General features: G+C 35.0%; 1 long non-coding RNA gene across 2 annotated transcripts in view; it reads left to right on the top strand.

The window, feature by feature from the left end:
- Positions 1 to 885: 885 nt before the first annotated feature.
- LOC117975501 (uncharacterized) overlaps positions 886 to 17844 on the top strand; it is a 67693-nt gene continuing 50734 nt past the window's right edge. Inside the window, exons 1-4 of one of the 2 annotated variants that reach the window (XR_004665786.3) lie at positions 886 to 1021; positions 2162 to 2225; positions 5251 to 5561; positions 11842 to 17204. This is a non-coding gene — a long non-coding RNA (uncharacterized LOC117975501). Of the gene's footprint in view, positions 1022 to 2161; positions 2226 to 5250; positions 5562 to 11841; positions 17205 to 17844 lie in introns of those variants that run through there. The other variant, XR_008620459.1, reaches the window with a different exon arrangement.

Consider the following 17844-nt stretch of genomic DNA (forward strand, 5'->3'; position numbering starts at 1 on the left):
AGGCACTCAATAAACACATGCTGAATGAATGACTGAGACACAATCGGAGAATATTAAATGTATGTCAGACTGACTAGTGTACTTTTAATCATGTACCGTGGATAATGAAGAGTCAAAAAAGTAGGTGCCACAAATTCAGTTTACTAGTAGGTTCCCAAGATGACAAAAATGTAGCAGATTTTAAAAGGATCTTCTAGTATTAAAAAAGCTAAAAAATAGGCTATAAGATTAATGATAAATACCAATTAATATATTAGTTGGTCACAGTGTCAGGGAGACAAAAGGGAATAATGTGGACAGTAGAGAATATATTCCATGGCTCAAGGGCGTGCCTTTATCAATCCATTCTATTGTGGCAATGAGGAAATTTGGGCTTGTACTGCTAGATTTAACAATTTCTACAAAGGGCTAGATGTTGAATTCATAGCAATTTTAATATGTTGGCTTTTTAAACATATAGTATGAGCCAAAAAAACAGTCTGTGAATCTGTAGCAGTAGCCATCAGAATTTTAATCTGCTCTTAAGCGCTCTGAGTAGGATGGAAAGTGCTAAATCAGTACATTAGGAAGTTTAGTTTCACCCCAGGTAGGAGGCTGTTTGAATATTCCAGGCTGAAGCGCAAACACATACAAATCCATTTTCCAAACATTCCAAGTCCAGAAGCATGACAACAATGGATTACAGCTAATCATTTTATAGTCTTCTACTATATTTTCCTATCCCGGGGGCATCAGGAAATACGATGGCACAGACTAAATCAGTTGAAGTATTAGTATCTCTACATTTCAAATGTTATTTTTGTTCCCCCTTTACTTGCAACACTGTTACTGAGTTACCATACCTTACTACATTTCCCATACTTCTTCACTATTTTTGTTCCACCCAGCCGGTTCTTCTTTTGCAGCCTCCCTAGAATGTGACAGTCCACAGAAATATCTGATTTCAAAGAGATGCTTGCATTCTGTACTGATGCCATCTAGAATTGTAAATGACCAGTGTCACACTGCTAAGTGGAGAAAGGTAAGGAAATTTGTTACAGGTCTTTACGTTTTTTAATCTCTTACAATCTTTTGAAGAAACATAAATGTTTTATTTTCAATTAATGTTTTTGTTACTTACTTTTGGTTCCATCTGTGCAAATCAAAATGCATTAACATTCTTGAACAATAGTACTGGAATGTTTATGCAAAATTGGACACAAATAATATTGCAAGGAATAGAAAAGAAGAATGAAGGAACTCTTCCAGAACACTGCCAATGACTCTGGACTTATCTGCATGGATTTGAAAAGGAATCTTGCACAAATAAATGAACTTCTAAGAAAAAAATAAGGTTAAGCTGCTCTCTGGACTGATTTATATGCCATTATAACAATACAAAGACAAATAGATGCATTTAAGTTAGCCTAGAGACTTATTCTTCACAGATATCATCAGAAAGTATGTATTAAGTCCCTATTCTCAAATTATTTCAGTATATGAAGTATTTTTCACATTTTACAAATACAGAATTAATATTTCAGAAAATAATCAAAATTTACTAAGGATATTTGAATTAGTTAAAGCAGAGTTTATTTACTCTGGTAGTAACAGTACTTTTTTAAACTAAATGTGACTGTAATTGGATAATCCTATTTTCTAACTGGCGTAGGAAATGCTTCTGTCTTAAATATATGCATTTGGACACATTTTTGATTATATAATATCTGATACTGATATAAAACTGGTATATTATAGTATGCTGTGTATGTGGTTAACCCAGTAACAAGTCATGAAACCATTACTTAGTAATTAGTAGTATTCCTATGAAAGAAATGAGATACAGGCATTATTTGTTTTTATTGCAGCTTTGCATAATTAAAATATGCAATTTGATCTATTAAACTAGTAATTAAACACAAAATACTTGATATATAACTGGTTAACCCAGTTACAAGTCATGAAGCCATTATTTAGTAATTAGTAATGTTCCTATGAAAAAAAATGAGATACAGGCATTATTTCTTTTCATTACAGCTTTGCGTAATTAAAAATATGCAATTTGATCTATTAAACTACAAATTAAACACAAAACACTTAATATGTACCAGAAAACTTGTGCTCTGAAACTGGATAACTGTTCATTGTCTGATCATTTCTCTCACTGTCTCTTCTCCCAAAGCGTGAAAGAAGAATCCCATCAGTACATTCACGATAGAGGATATAAGAAACAATGAAAGCTACAAGTAAGTCCTGAGTTGGTCAACAGTATTGCACTTCTCCAGGCAAGTAGAAAAATCTAATTTGTGTTCTACCTCCATTCCAAGCTTCTACACTCCACTTTTGAAGATATATACAATTAGTAAAATAGCCCCAAATAGTCAGAAAAAGAAAGGGGGCATTGGTTTAAGTGCCTAGATTATTGAAATTATAGAAATAGGGCATTTCTAAAAAATCAAATAGTTTTCTCAACTTCTAACTAGATAATCTGTGTTTATGAAGATTCACATACCTGGGAAGAAAAAAGAAGTAATGTATTCTTATGCTTTTTGAATTTAGTTTCAACGTACTATAAAATGAAATTGTATCATTTTATTCAGTTTGTCACTCCCCCCACTCCAATCCACTCAAGACTTTAGCACTGTCTACAATTTCAAATACAACCTAATACACTTATTAAGACCTTCATATACTAGCCCTTGCTTCTTCTAAAATAATACTCACAATGGTAATACAATTAATGGCTAATACTTTTTCCTAGACATTGTGCTAAATGTGTCACATGATCTCATTTACTTCAAAGAGATAAAAAGGAAACTGAGATAGAAAGAGGAGATAACCTAACTTGGCCTTATTTTCAGTTGCTGTTTCTACAAAGTTGAGCCAAATACAAGGTTATGTGTTCAGAATCTGTGTTCCTAACCCTCAACTATATATTTCAAACTTCACAGTATTACAGCACTCCACAAAACTCCCTCTCTCCTCCCTCTAAACTAAACATGCACTTAGTATGAACTTAGTTATAGAATGTGTTCATGGTCACTTAGCGAAGTATCCCTCCTGTTTCAAAGCATGAGCTTCTTATTCACAGCTATTCCACTCCAAATGCATATCTCAGATGTAAAAGGCTTCGTATTCACATGGTACTTAGTGTAGCGATATAAAGATGATTATCTCTCAATAAATATATTTCCTGAAAGCATTAATAGTAAAGACACAAATAATCCATTGTAAAACAAAGAATGTTGTCACGAACATTTGATTTCTTGTTACAAAAGATATGTTTGCTGCCAGACAGATTTCCTGTGCCAGATTTTTCATCACCAACAAAATTTTCAAAAAGATTTTCATTCACTTTCCGACTACCTTTGGCCTATGTCCAAATTCTTTCTTAAGCGATTCCAAATTTAATTTTAACTTCAAGTGCTGCAGCTGAATATAAGGAATGTAGAGCTGGAGCAGAAATTCACCTTGCAGAGAAATGAAATTCATTTTAATTGGGAGCAAAGGAAGGAACTATCCTGAGTTTGCATGCTTTATCCAGTCCTGTTCTAACTTTTTATGCCTGGTCTTCTTGCTTCCTTAACCCTTAGACTCAGACCCGTCCACACTCTTGGGGCTCATTCTAGCTTGACCGTGATACTAAATGTGAGCCCTTCTTGAGAAAGTTGTAGACTCACTAAAGTTCCAGTCAAGTTTATTGCATGTTGTTCTAACACCTTTACCAAAATTCTAACCTCATCATGCCCAAACTCCCCTTTTTTCTCTATAACCTATTATTTGCAGGGCATAATTGACTGCCAAATTGAAAGGCTGGTCCAAGGATGAATATCTGCTCTGGACGCTAGGCTGGCCTAACCTAGTAGCACAGTTGCTATTTCTTTGTGTTAGCCCATAACAGGCATGTAGGTATCATTTCAAAGATGCTGAGTTACATAATTGTACTTACAGAAAATGAAGCATGGTGTAGTGACTGAATGGACTCTAGAGTCAGGCTGTTTGGGCTGAATTCTCAGCTTTGATACTTACAAATTGTTTGACCTCAGACAACTTATTTAGCCTCTTAATATATTGGATTTCTCAACTGCAAAGTGGGAATGATAATAGGTCTTACCTCATAGAGTTTTGGGGGATTAAAATGAGTTAATGTATGTCAAGCATGTAAAATAATGCTAGCATTCAACAGTGTAGCTATGATTGTTTAAGACTTGCTGAATGAGTAAATAAATAAATAAGTAAACTATTGTGTAACACATTTTTTCTTGAAGTCCTAACCTCTACTACAATAAGTTAAAATGAAGTCATTAGACTGGGCCCTAATCTAATATGACCTGTGTCCTTATAAAAAGAGGAAATCTGGACAAAAAGCAGTTATAGAAAGAAGACCAAGTCAAGATACAGGAAAATATGGCTATCTACAAGCCAGGGAGAGAGGCCTGAGAAGAAACCAACTCTGCCAACAACTTGATCTCAGACTTCTAGTCTCTAGAACTGTGAGAAATATGCTTCTGTAGTTTAAGCCACCCAGTGTGTGATACTTTGTTATGGCAGCCCTAGTAAACTAATACAAAAAAAATAGTGTTTTCTTCCTCTAGTCTGTGTTTTTTTGGTAAATGATATCTTCATCCTTACAGCTGTTGAAGTAAAATACCATAGGGTAATTTTTTATTTTCCTTTTGTCTCACTGCTTGCACCTGGATCCAAACAATTAGCAAATTCTCTTAACTCTACCTTGAAATACATCCAACTTCAACTGAGTCAACTCTACCTCTTAATTTTAAGCCGCCATCTTCTCTCTGTGTTCACTTCTATCCACTCTCATATCACCTCTGTGAAACTTTTCTACATCTGCATTGATGTTTCCCTTCTTCATATATGCTAGTTTCATTCACAATCTGAGAACTTTTCACTTACTCACTAATTATTTATTTTGCCTACAATTATCTGAGATCTTTTTCTTTTAAATCTTCACCTCATTAAAACTTTTGATCATTTGGGTCTTAGCTAAATGGGCTCACAAGGAGAACTTTTAAAACCTCTTGATCTGCCATACCTGCCAAATTACTTTGTTTTGTTTTCATATATTTATTATTTTTTATATTTGCCTATTTAGGATTTTGTTGGTAAAGAATGTTTATTGGATTTACTAGAATTGGCAACTTGTTTTCACAGTTGAAAACAAGAGATATTGAATATCCTTATATTCTTTTTCTTTGTTAATGAAATGAAAAAGGAAACTCCTATAACTGAAGGCAGACAATTCTCTTTCAGGTTTACTCAAAGGCAGCAAAATTGGCCCTACTTCCAACCCTGCAACATGCACCATTTCCATAAACAATCTGCAGAGATGGCTGGGAAAAAGAAAAAGGGGTACTCTTCTTCACCCCTTCTCCAAAGCCCAATGAAGTAAAGAGTAGAAATCAAGAGTGTCTACAAGAATTGGGGATTGGCATTGATTCTCCACTGTGTGATTACTCATGCTTTATGGCAATGTGCCTATTTAAAGGGCAGGTAATGACTTAGCAAGAAGGAAGGAGAGAGAATGTCAAACTCACCTGAAGTCTTACCAATTGGTGTGGCAGGTATGTGGCTGTTTCCCATGAGTGAATACATTATAAGATTATTAGGCTCTAGCTGTTTTGCTTGTATCTAATCCAGGTGACACCAGCATTTAGAGACTATGAGGTGTACTGGGAGCTGAGATAATGAAAGAGGTAGCATTAAAGTAATATCCCCCAAATTATGGAAGATCTATGGTTAGAAGCCTAAGAATAACATGTGAAAACCTCATATCAGAGCCTGACAATATACCAGAATTTGGATACCTGCCATACAGAAGGTACCAGCCGCCAAGGGGTAACTGTCAGAAAAGTGACAACAATCACAAGTTGGGAAAAGGACTTGTCTCTTTGCCCCTCACTCCTCTCTGTGCCCAATAATTTGGATGAGCTATTGCCTACAGAATGAAAGGAGAGTTGTAGGGCTATGAATCAAATATGAGACAAGTTTTAAATGAGAAGAAAGTAACATTTAATAAGCAAAAATGCCCAGAGAACTATGGAATCATCCCAAGAAAGGATTAAGAAACAAAAATTGGATTCAATAGAAAACACATCAGAGAAAAAAGTTAATATTTTTATACCATAGATGTGAGAGTCCTTAATGCACTAGTTACAGCATATTAGTGCATTATGTACATTCCATGTGACTCTCTTGTTACCACTATACCCACAATGCTTAGAACTGGGTCCTCAATAATAGAGTATGGGCGGCTAAAGGACTTTTCATTTTATGTGGCAGAGGATAATAATAAAAAAAGAAATAATAGAGGAAGAAACTGGCTTTGGTGTTGTAGACATATTAGGGCTGAAACCCAAATATTCAGTTACCTGTTTTGCTTGGCCTACATCCATTTTCAGCAGTGCGCTCAGTCTCCAAAGAAATTTGCAGAGAATTTCTTCCAGTAGCCCCAAGAGTTCTCAGCATAAGTACTGGAAAAACTCACTAGCATGGAGGATGCTTCTCTCCAGTGGAATCAACAGTGGCCTCTGCTGATTCAGAGACTTCAGTGTTCCACAGTGAAACTAGATTGTGATGAGAGCAAATATGGCTGGAAGGCAACACTGCTCAGGTGGTTAGAGCGTGAGTTCTGTAGTATCAAGGAGCTTTTTTCTCAGTGTGTCTGTCAGTGGAGAATTTGGGGGAGAGATCAAATCAAATTGCTAAATAAAACATAAAGCCCCACAGAGATGGAAGCCAGCAATATGTGTATGCTGTGGTTTGGGTGCCCCCTTTACCTTCCAGAATGTCTTTGAACTGCATGTTGAGCTGGTTTCACCTGGGTGAAAACATGAGGGAAAAGGAAGTAAGGGAAGGATGGACAGATAGTGGTAGAGACTGATGACCACTTCAAGTAAGTGTGCTATCAGGAGAATAACTCTCCCATGTCTTCATAGGAGTCAGTGAACAGTCACCTGTTGTATAGAATCACCCATGGGCAGTCACTGGTTACCAGCAGCAGCACCAACCAACCACCTGAGAATTACACCAATGGTCAGTTAGGCAAAGAGACATCTGCCTCCCTCTCCTCTTCCCCAACACTTAGATTTTACTTATCACTGATTCTTGCATAGAAATGGTTCTGACTGGTGAAAACAAAGAGAAAAATATGTTGAAGGAAGTACCTATGAACCTAATTATTATTTTACTCATTTTTTTCTCCAAAGTCTATTGGTAAATAATGTTTTCAGTGTCAACTTTGACTTTATTTTCAATATACAAAGTCAAACTAAAAACTTTCGTATTTCAGGTTGAAATTTATAGTGTAACTCTTTACTTTTAATGGCTTCCAGTTGTTCTATTTTGGTTTCTGGCAGAAATCCTTTTGGTATGTTACATAGAAATATAGATAGATAAAGGAAAGCCAATTATCTTTTCTTTACAGAGAAATATCCTGAATGCTGTAAGTTGAGGGGAATGGCAGGGTATGTACTGGTATGACTGGCCAATACAGAATCTAGTCTAGCTGAGATATGGCTTTTAGTAGGAAGCCTCATAGGGAACATGATGGAGGAAAATCCTTTCATTTATGGTATCAAGAGATTTTCATTTTAATCCCAGCTATATTTTACATCAATGTTGTCAGGCATTCTATCTTCTCTGGGCTTGAGATATACAAGATGAGGATGCTGATTTAGCAGAAGTTCAAGCATCCTTTCCAAGGTGAACATCTATGACCACTCAGTGTTGAGAATTACTTCAGACTATTATTAACACTATTATTAAACGAAGGAAGGACCCCCCTGATTACTGATCAGTTCTCCAGTCTATTGGGAAATCCTTCTAAAGGCCATTTCATTTCAGACTGAAATGTACAAATGTATAAAGATTGGAAAAGACATCAAAACTAAAAATACTATGTTAAACTTTGTTCCATATAGGACAATACATCAAAGATTAAAGTTAGGTTGAAAGCAAAGTTCTATGAGGATAAGAACGGAGTCTGTCTTATTTATTGTTTTATTGTCAGTGCTCAGCTCAGAATGACATTTAAGAAGTGTTTAAATAACTATTGGCTGAATTATTAAATGCAGATAATTGGTTACAGTGAAAAAAAAAAGTTTGTGGGAAAAAAAACTGCGTAGCTGGATTCCTGTGAATCCATATCATCCCAACCCTGTAAGTTCAGGGTCCAGGCCAATATAAACATGAGACAGAATATAATAATGCAGTATCTGCCTCAGAATCTAGGCAGCAAGACCCACAGCACTTTGCCCCTTGAGTGACCACTGCATTACTTCATTGGATCCCCAGTCCTTCTTGATACCAGAGTGAGTAGGAGTTATTTAATTCCAATGCTGACTACTAGCCTTCTCTAGTCAAAGCTGACCCTCTGTTGCAGACAATTCACCTCTAATCCCTCATTTCAGAGTCTTCTCTCTCCCTATTGTTATGAGTGCCAATTACAGTCAGGTTTCTGCTTTAATCACTGCTTTATATTCCGACTTAAGTCAGTTGCCAGCTTCTACCGTATCCCAGTGGTGATTGTACACTTAAGTAGATTTCTTAGAGTCCCATAATTACGTACAGACGCCCCTCACCTAAATCCCAATCCAAAGGCCAAGGCCCCATTATCCATCATCAGCAGTTTCATCCATACAATTTTATCTTATTACCTAGAATTCTGAATTTGCACATTGGCTTTCCCATCCTGTTGCTCTTTTTGGAGCTGCTTTCTATGCAGAATTCTTGCTGTCTTGCTCTTCTGATGGAATCTCCACCTATGGACAGGGCTGACGGGCACAGTAACCTAAATCTTCCTTAGCTTGGTATAAATAAATTATTACATTTGCCAGGTTGTCCTGAGTTGTAATAATAAGTCATTCATTGCACCTATATGAGCAACTAACATCGCTTTTCATTTTTAATCTATGTGAACATGATCTGACAAGACTATTAAATATTCAGACCCTAAATTTTCAAATGATAAACCAGTGGGAAAGTTGTTACTAGAATTTCTAATTTTAAAAGGAATGTTCCATCATATTATTTTTGAAATATGTAAGTAAAAAAAACTAAAATGCACTCATTATCATATTCTTTAAAATGATGTGTAAAGAACTGAAAGTCTCCCTTTTACTAATTATATTGTTTAGAGAAAATTATTGTTAGTATTTATTGAGCCCTACCATGTTCCAGAAACTCTTCTAGGCCCTGAGGCTAGAGAATGACCAAAAAAAATTAGGTGCCTTCACAAACCTTATATTTTGATGAGGAATACATACAAGCAAAGGGAAATTAAGAAAAATAAAAGATAAATGATAAGGAGAAAAATAACATTAGGTTAGATACAGGAGCTGTTGGGGGAGAACATACTGAAATATTGGATTCAGTGGCCAGGGAAAATGTCACAGAAGAATCGATCAGATCATCCATGCAAATCTCTGGCAGAGAAAATTCCAAGCAAATGGAATGGTAAGAGCAAAACTCTGAGTTGGAAGTCTGATTAGCATATATGAGGACAGCAAGGAGACTTGTATGGATAAAATAAAGGGAAAGGAAAGAAAAGAAAGTGACTGAATTGCTCGGTGGGAATGGGGTGGAGGAGAACCAAGGATCCATATCATAATAAGTACAGCCACTCATTGCTTAAGAACAGTGATATATTCTAAATGTGTCGTTAGGCAATGATGTTGTTATGCAATTACTATTATATTCTTGTGAAATCACAGAGTGTACTTACACAAATATACTATAGCCTATTCCTCTTAGGCTACAAACCTGTACAGCATGTTACTGCACTTAATACTGTAGACAATTGTAACACAATAGTATTTGTGGATCCAAACTTATCTAAATAAAACAAGGTACAGTAAAAATATGGCATAAAAGATAAAATATGTTACATCTGTATGGGACACTTACCATGAATGAAGCTTGCAGGACTGAAAGTTGCCCTGGGTGAGTCAGTGAGTAACTGATTAGTAAATATGAAGGCCTGGACATTACTGTACTATACACTACTGCAGAATTTAGAAACATGGTACACTTAGGCTACACTAAATTTATAAAAAGTTATTTTCTTTCTTCAGTAACAAATTACCCTTAGCTTACTATAATTTTTTCTTTTTAAATTTTTTACTTTATAAAAATTTTGTTTCTTTTGGGTAATAACTCTTAGCTTAAAACACCACTGTACAACTGTACAAAAATATTTTTCTTTATATCTTTATTCTATTACTTTTTTCCATTTTTTTAACTTTTTAAAGTCTTGTTTACATTTTCTACTTTGTCACTGAAAATGAGCACACACACACACACACACACACACACACATATTAGCCTAAATTCAAGGATAAATTTCTTTGAATTTTATCAAACCCAGGGTCAGGATCATCAATATTATTGTCTTCCACCTCCATGTCTTATCCCACTGGAAGGTCTTCAGAGATGTAGCAGGCAGGGAGCTGTCATCTTATATAATAACAATAACTTATTTTGTGATACTTTCTGAAGGACCTGCTTTAGGCTGCTGTACAGTTAACTTTATTTATTTTTTATAAGTAAAAGAAGTACACTCTAAAAATTATTTTAAAAGTACTCTAGTAAATACATAAACCATAAACATAGTTTTTATCATTATCAAGTATTATGTACTGTACATAATTGTACTGCTATACTTTTCTAAGACTATCAGTGCAATAGATTTGTTTATACCAGCATCACCACACACAGGTGAGTAATGCATTGTGCTATGACCTTACAAGGGCTGTAACATCACCACTAGGTGATAGGAATTTTTCAGCTCCATTATTGTCTTATGGAACCACCATTGTATATGTGGTCTGTTGTTGACCACAATATTGTTATGTGATGCATGATGGTACTTTGCTTTTTCCTATGAAGTAGATTTTAAAAACAGATTAGAGAACATAGAGAGAAGAGTGGAATTATCTCCCTCTAGGTTTGCATTTTCATGTTGACTGTGTTAAAAAAAAGACTTAAAAGGAAAGAAGGTGGATATGGGAGATGACAAGGATTTGCAATAATTCAGGCCAGCTACGGCTTGGAACCAGTGTAGTACTAGCCAAGTGATTGAATTTGGGGTATAATGTGAAGGTAAAGGCCATCTGGATTTGCTAATGAATTAGATGTGGGGTATAGAACAAAGAGGGGTTTTGTGAATACCTCCAAATATTTAAGCCAAAACAACTGAAAAGATGGAGATGTCATAAACTGAGATGGGAAGACTGTTAGAGCAAGTTTGGAGTGGTTTAAGAATCTGAAGTTTAACTTTAGGCATGTTAACTTTGAGATGATTATATGTCATTCAAGTGTAAATATAAGTAGGTTATTGGATATGAGTTTGGGGTCAGGAAAGAGATTCAGAATGGAGATATAAATCCAGGGATCATCAGCATGGAGATGGTATTTAAAGACAGTGAGTGGATAAAATCATCTAGGAAGTGATTATAGATGACATGAGAAAAGATCCAAGAACAGAGCCCTGGCTGATTCTGAAATTTAAAGAGCTAGAAGGAATAGACACTAGCAAAGGAAAACAGGAATAAAGGCCTGAGATGTAAGAGAAAAAGTAGGTGAATATGGTGCTTTGAAGCTAAAAATAAAAGGGAATTCAATAAATTTATCCTATGATTATTCAGAGATATATATGCATAAACAACTATATTTGTGTGTGTGTGTTTGTTTCTGTGAGGGATAGTTTTTATTTTACAAAATGAGATCATGCTATCCTTAATTATCTAAAACCTACTTTAAAAAATAATTTATTGTCAAAGAAATTTTTGTATTATCTGTACTCTTAAAATTAAATGTTTTATCTTCAATTTTTTGACTTTCCAGAAGCATTATTATAAAAAAGTAACATGATGAACATAAAGTACAACGTGGTAAAAATATTTCTGTGAACTTTTAAAGTAATTTTTTTTCCTGAATTGGAAAAAACGACTTTAAAGTTCATATGGAACCGAAAAAGAGCCTGCATCACCAAGTCAATCCTAAGCCAAAAGAACAAAGTTGGAGGCATCACGCTACCTGACTTCAAACTATACTGCAAGGCTACAATAACCAAAACAGCATGGTACTGGTACCAAAACAGAGATATAGATCAATGGAACAGAACAGAGCCCTCAGAAATAACGCTGCATATCTACAACTATCTGATCTTTGACAAACCTGAGAAAAACAAGCCATGGGGAAAGGATTCCCTATTTAATAAATGGTGCTGGGAAAACTGGCTAGCCATATGTAGAAAGCTGAAACTGGATCCCTTCCTTACACCTTATGCAAAAATTAATTTAAGATGGATTAAAGACTTAAACGTTAGACCTAAAACCATAAAAACCCTATAAGAAACCTAGGCATTACCATTCAGGACATAAGTATGGGCAAGGACTTCATGTCTAAAACACCAAAAGCAATGGCAACTAAAGCCAAAATTGACAAATGGGATCTAATTAAACTAAAGAGCTTCTGCACAACAAAAGAAACTACCATCAGAGTGAAAAGGCAACCTACAAAATGGGAGAAAATTTTCGCAACCTACTCATCTGACAAAGGGCTGATATCCAGAATCTACAATGAACTCAAACAAATTTACAAGAAAAAAACAAACAACCTCATCAAAAAGTGGGCAAAGTATATGAACAGACACTTCTCAAAAGAAGACATTTATGAAGCCAAAAGACACATGAAGAAATGCTCATCATCACTGGCCATCAGAGAAATGCAAATCAAAACCACAATGAGATACCATCTCACACCAGTTAGAATGGCAATCATTAAAAAGTCAGGAAACAACAGGTGCTGGAGAGGATGTGGAGAAATAGGAACACTTTTACACTGTTGGTGGGACTGTAAACTAGTTCAACCATTGTGGAAGTCAGTGTGGCGATTCCTCAGGGATCTAGAACTAGAAATACCATTTGACCCATCCATCCCATTACTGGGTGTATACCCAAAGGACTATAAATCATGCTGCTATAAAGACACATGCACACATATGTTTATTGCGGCACTATTCACAACAGCAAAGACTTGGAACCAACCCAAATGTCCAACAATGATAGACTGGATTAAGAAAATGTGGCACATATACACTATGCAGCCATAAAAAATGATGAGTTCATGTCCTTTGTAGGGACATGGATGAAATTGGAAATCATCATTCTCAGCAAACTATCGCAAGGACAAAAAACCAAACACTGCATGTTCTCACTCATAGATGGTAATTGAACAATGAGAACACGTGGACACAGGAACGGGAACATCACACTCTGGGGACTGTTGTGGGGTGGGGGGAGGGGGGAGGGATAGCATTAGGAGATATACCTAATGCTAAATGACAAGTAAATGGGTGCAGCATACCAGCATGGCACATGTATACATATGTAACTACCTGCACATTGTGCACATGTACCCTAAAACTTAATGTATAATAATAATAATAAATAAATAAATACAATAAAATAAAAATAAATAAAAAGAAATATCTTACTGAAAAAATTTAAAAATAAAGTAATTCTTTTTCTCTTCTCTTTAGTTAGCAAAAATGCTGGTTGTAGAATTCTTAAACTAAAGAAAAAGCAAACCAAGGAATAAGGGAATAGGAACCAAATTTTAAAAAAAATATCAAATTGCTCTTATTTCTTAACTATCACTATTAGGAAATATCATTGGATGCTGATTTTCTTTTTTTAGAATTAGAAAGTAAGCTTTGAATACAGCAGTTAATTTTTTGAAGGAAATTATGAAAACAACTGATAGTTTCTGCTCATTTTTACTGGAGATAAAAGTAGTTTTTATTTTCTTTTTTTCTAGGATTCTAGCATCTGTTGGTTTTACAAAGACAAATTACATGGCATTGGTTTCAAATCATCTAAGAGCTCAAGGATTTTTATTAGATAAGAGAGATGAAAATTAAATAACAGTAGTTACAATGTGTAAATATTAACACATTTAAGACAGCAAGAATATGGTATACTACTTCACTCTATCTGGATAAACAATAAATGCATTGATTATATTCTATTAAGAGTTAGCAGTAGGCAAGGGATTCATCTCAATGCTCCTCAGATTTTCCCAATGTGTGGGCATATTTTAAAAAGTGAATTAGCTATGTCACAAGGCATTTCATTTATGAAAACATAAGTGAAAATCAAATAAACTTTTCTTGAACACTACCATATCACTGACTGGATATTACAAACTGTAATGGACAATTTGTGCCTTGCTTAATATTTTAGATCATTCATCGCTGTTCAGAATGGAGTGTTTAGAAATATTCATTTTAAAGTAATTCTGTCAAAGGGAGAGAGAAAATTCTTATAGGGCATTTTTGAGGGCTTTATAAATTGAAGGTAAGTAAAATGGCAAGCACAATTTTTCGGCCAATAACTCTTATGAAGCAAATCTTATAAATATTAGACATGTCATTTAATAATTGCTGAGTATTTGTGATAGAACTTAAAACAACATTCAAGTCTCAGTATGAAAAACTGTCACTAAATAAAAATAACAGAGGTGGACGAACTTAGTCTTTTGTTCTTCCTCAACTACCCATTAAATATCCTTCTGCTTCTTCATTTATAACTTTATATTTTGAAAAGTCAGCAGGATTGAAGTAGATTCCATGTGCAAAACTGCGTGTTGAACAGATTCTTAGTAAGCAAGTAAAAAGGGATTGCATGTCGCGAAGATTTCTGAACTGGCATTCATTCAGATCAGGCATATAATCTCAGCTCTGTGGCTAATTAACTGTTTAATCTGGTCATTTGTGTCCTTATATAGTATGTTTCCTTTTCTATAAGATGAAGAAGACAAGCCACAACTATGTCCACATTCATGAGAACAAAAATGAGATGTTAAAATGAAACTTTTGGATTAAAAGCCAATTCAATTAATGCATTCTTTTCTCAGTAAATGCAGGAGATACTCTGTAGCTTTGAAATTAATAAAATTATGAAGGTATATGAGTCTTGCTTCTGTTTGTAGAACTATGCTCATTTTCTGTAGACTTTTTTTTTCTTTCCTACAGAGATAGTTTCTGTTTTCATTTGTTCTTTTTCATCAAAGGATTTTGTTTTGTTTTCTGTTTATGCTTTTCCAACATTTAGGTTAAAACTGCTTTCAGTTTTCATAATTCTTTCCTTGCTGTATATTTTTGTCCTTTCCTTTTGTATTTCCTCTAAATTGATTTTCTTCAGCATCAATTGTGCTCTTTAGAAGTAATTAAATATTTTAGTTTCTCAATGTCATTCTTGGAATTAAGTTATTTTTTGAGGGTGGTGGAATTTTATTTGTGTGTGTGTGTGTGTCTCCTACATCACAATAGATATTTCCTAAATGACTCTCAGCTCTGTCTCCACTTGTTGATCATCTTTGTTTTCTACAGATGATAATAGGCCTTCCTATCTTGCCAAAAACACAGAAATCATGTACGCTAAATGTCCTTGTATTTACTTTAGAAAACAATTTTCAAAATTAAGTTCTTACTCTTATTTTTCATGATAGCTCTTGACTTTTTTAAGGTCTCATTACATTTGGGCTTTTTTGCTAGCTTTGTTTAATGTTCGGTTATCCTTGGATGGAATGTGATGATTCTAGACCTAGAATTTTCCATTTGGCAGTGTTGGTAGCACTGAGTCCTTAGCTATCTTACCGGGTGCTTATTAGGCTCTATTATAAACCTCCCCACTTAGATCTAAACCAAGAGGCTATGTTAATGCACAAGTACCATAAATCACTTTGTGATATCCAAGAGAAATGTATTAAAGTGGGCCTGTTGGACTGAGGTTCAACCTCAGGTTCTCTAACCTGGGAGATTTCTTGTTCTTTGATACAGAAGAAGGATATGAAACACCACACCTGAAAACATATAGTGCTTCTAGTGCCCTCTCTATTTCATTTCCAAAAATAAATTTTTACTTTTGCAATTATCATCACATGGTATAATTGCTTTCTGTGTGTTGTATCCTAGTTCCTGCCATGTTAGCTACTGAGTGGTATCATTGAAGGGATCCAGGCAGATAAAACCTGATGGGAGTTGTTTGGTTGGGAGACTGGCTCTATCTCCAAAAATAGTTCCTAAGCATTCAGGAGTATGAGTGACAATTTTGTGTTTCATGGAGTTAGGAAACCACAGAATAGTGCTGTGATCAATGCCTTTAATTTTTTTTTTTAATTCTTAGGAAGCAAGTAGAGGTGGGGAGGGAAGTAGTTCTCTGTGGTGTTCTGTGGGCTTACCTCATTTTCTAGCACTTCACAGATACAGTGTTTTTTACCAGTTGATGGTTTGTGGCAACCCTGTGTCAAGCAAATCTACTGGTGCCATCATTTCAATAACATGTGCTCACTTCTTGTCTCCATGTCATGTTTTTGGTAATCCCCACAATATTTCAGACTGTTTTATTATTATTATATTCATTATGATGATCTATTATCAGTGATCTTTGATGTTAGTGTTGTAATTGTTTGGGGCACTGCAAACTGCGCTCATACAAGATAGTGAAATTGATTGACAAATGTTTGTGTTCTGAGTGCTCTACTCTACCAACTGGCCATCCCCCCCTATTCCTCTCCCTCTCCTGGGGCCTGCCTAGTCCCTGACACACAAGAATTTTGAAATTAGACCAATTAATAATCCTACTGAGTCCTAACTAGCAACCTTTAAGTGTTCAAGTGAAAGAAAAAGCCACACATCTCTCACTCTATATCAAAAGCAATAAATAATTAAGTGTAGTGAGGAAGGCATGTCAAAAGCTGAGAGAGGTTGAAAGCCCAATCCAGAGCAAGGCCCTAACTCACTCCAATTCTATGAAGGCAGAGAGAGGTGAGGGAGCTGCAGAAGGAAAGCTTGAAGCTAACAGTAATTGGTTCATGAGAATGGAGGTGTGATGGGTATTCCGGTAATGTATTTCTCAACACATCTTCATTAATAATGCACGAAGAGTGAACCCTTGCACTTTGCCAACTAGTTTTCTTGTATTTTCTTCTGCTGTTTGCAGTTTTTGACATTTTAGGGGATTTTTTTTTGTAAACTTTCATGGGTATTCACTGTAAAGTTGAGAAAAGGCACACTATGCACTACAGAATACCTACATGTGAATCAAAGAGTTTTTGAGGCCCATTTGAAATCAAGGAGACTATTCTAGATTGCTAGTTATATATGCCTATATTTCCTCTAAGCCTCTGTGACAGTTATTAGATTGGGCTATAAAAATTTGAGAGTATATTGAAAACACATAAAGAAGCACTTTCACAGAGAAATGCAAGGTCATAGCTATAAAGAACCAGAGTTTCAACTTTTATATTAGTCTAATTCTGAGTTCTTAAACAAAAATATACTGTTCTAACTATAAAATTTTAAAGGCAAAGGGAATCAGGAAAAATGCCGTTTTAAACATTCAAGGAGTAATTTCAAAATTTTGCATATTCATATTAAGTTCTGAATCCAATTATAAATAATTGCTTAAATATACTAGAGAAAAGAACCTTGAGTTTCAAATAAAGAAATATTCCCGCTTTATCACCAAATACATTATAATGTTAATCATGAAATCACAAATCATGGAATTTTAAAAGCCCCTTAGCAAACATAAAACAATCAGATAAATTTTGATAAATTTAAAAATCTGATGCACTCACCCCTCCCATACCCAGAATATGATAACCCTTCCACAAGGTATTTACCATGTTGTATTGATCATCACGGGAATATGTTTTTCTGTTCAAACTGGCACAGAGGTCATTAATTTCTAATCTACATAATTTAATTTTGCAACTATCATATTGAATATATAACATCAAACTACAATCTAGAGATTTTTGATCTCCCATCCACTTCAT

Source organism: Pan paniscus, chromosome 10, assembly GCF_029289425.2.
Source record: "Pan paniscus chromosome 10, NHGRI_mPanPan1-v2.0_pri, whole genome shotgun sequence".
Lineage (NCBI taxonomy): Eukaryota > Metazoa > Chordata > Mammalia > Primates > Hominidae > Pan > Pan paniscus.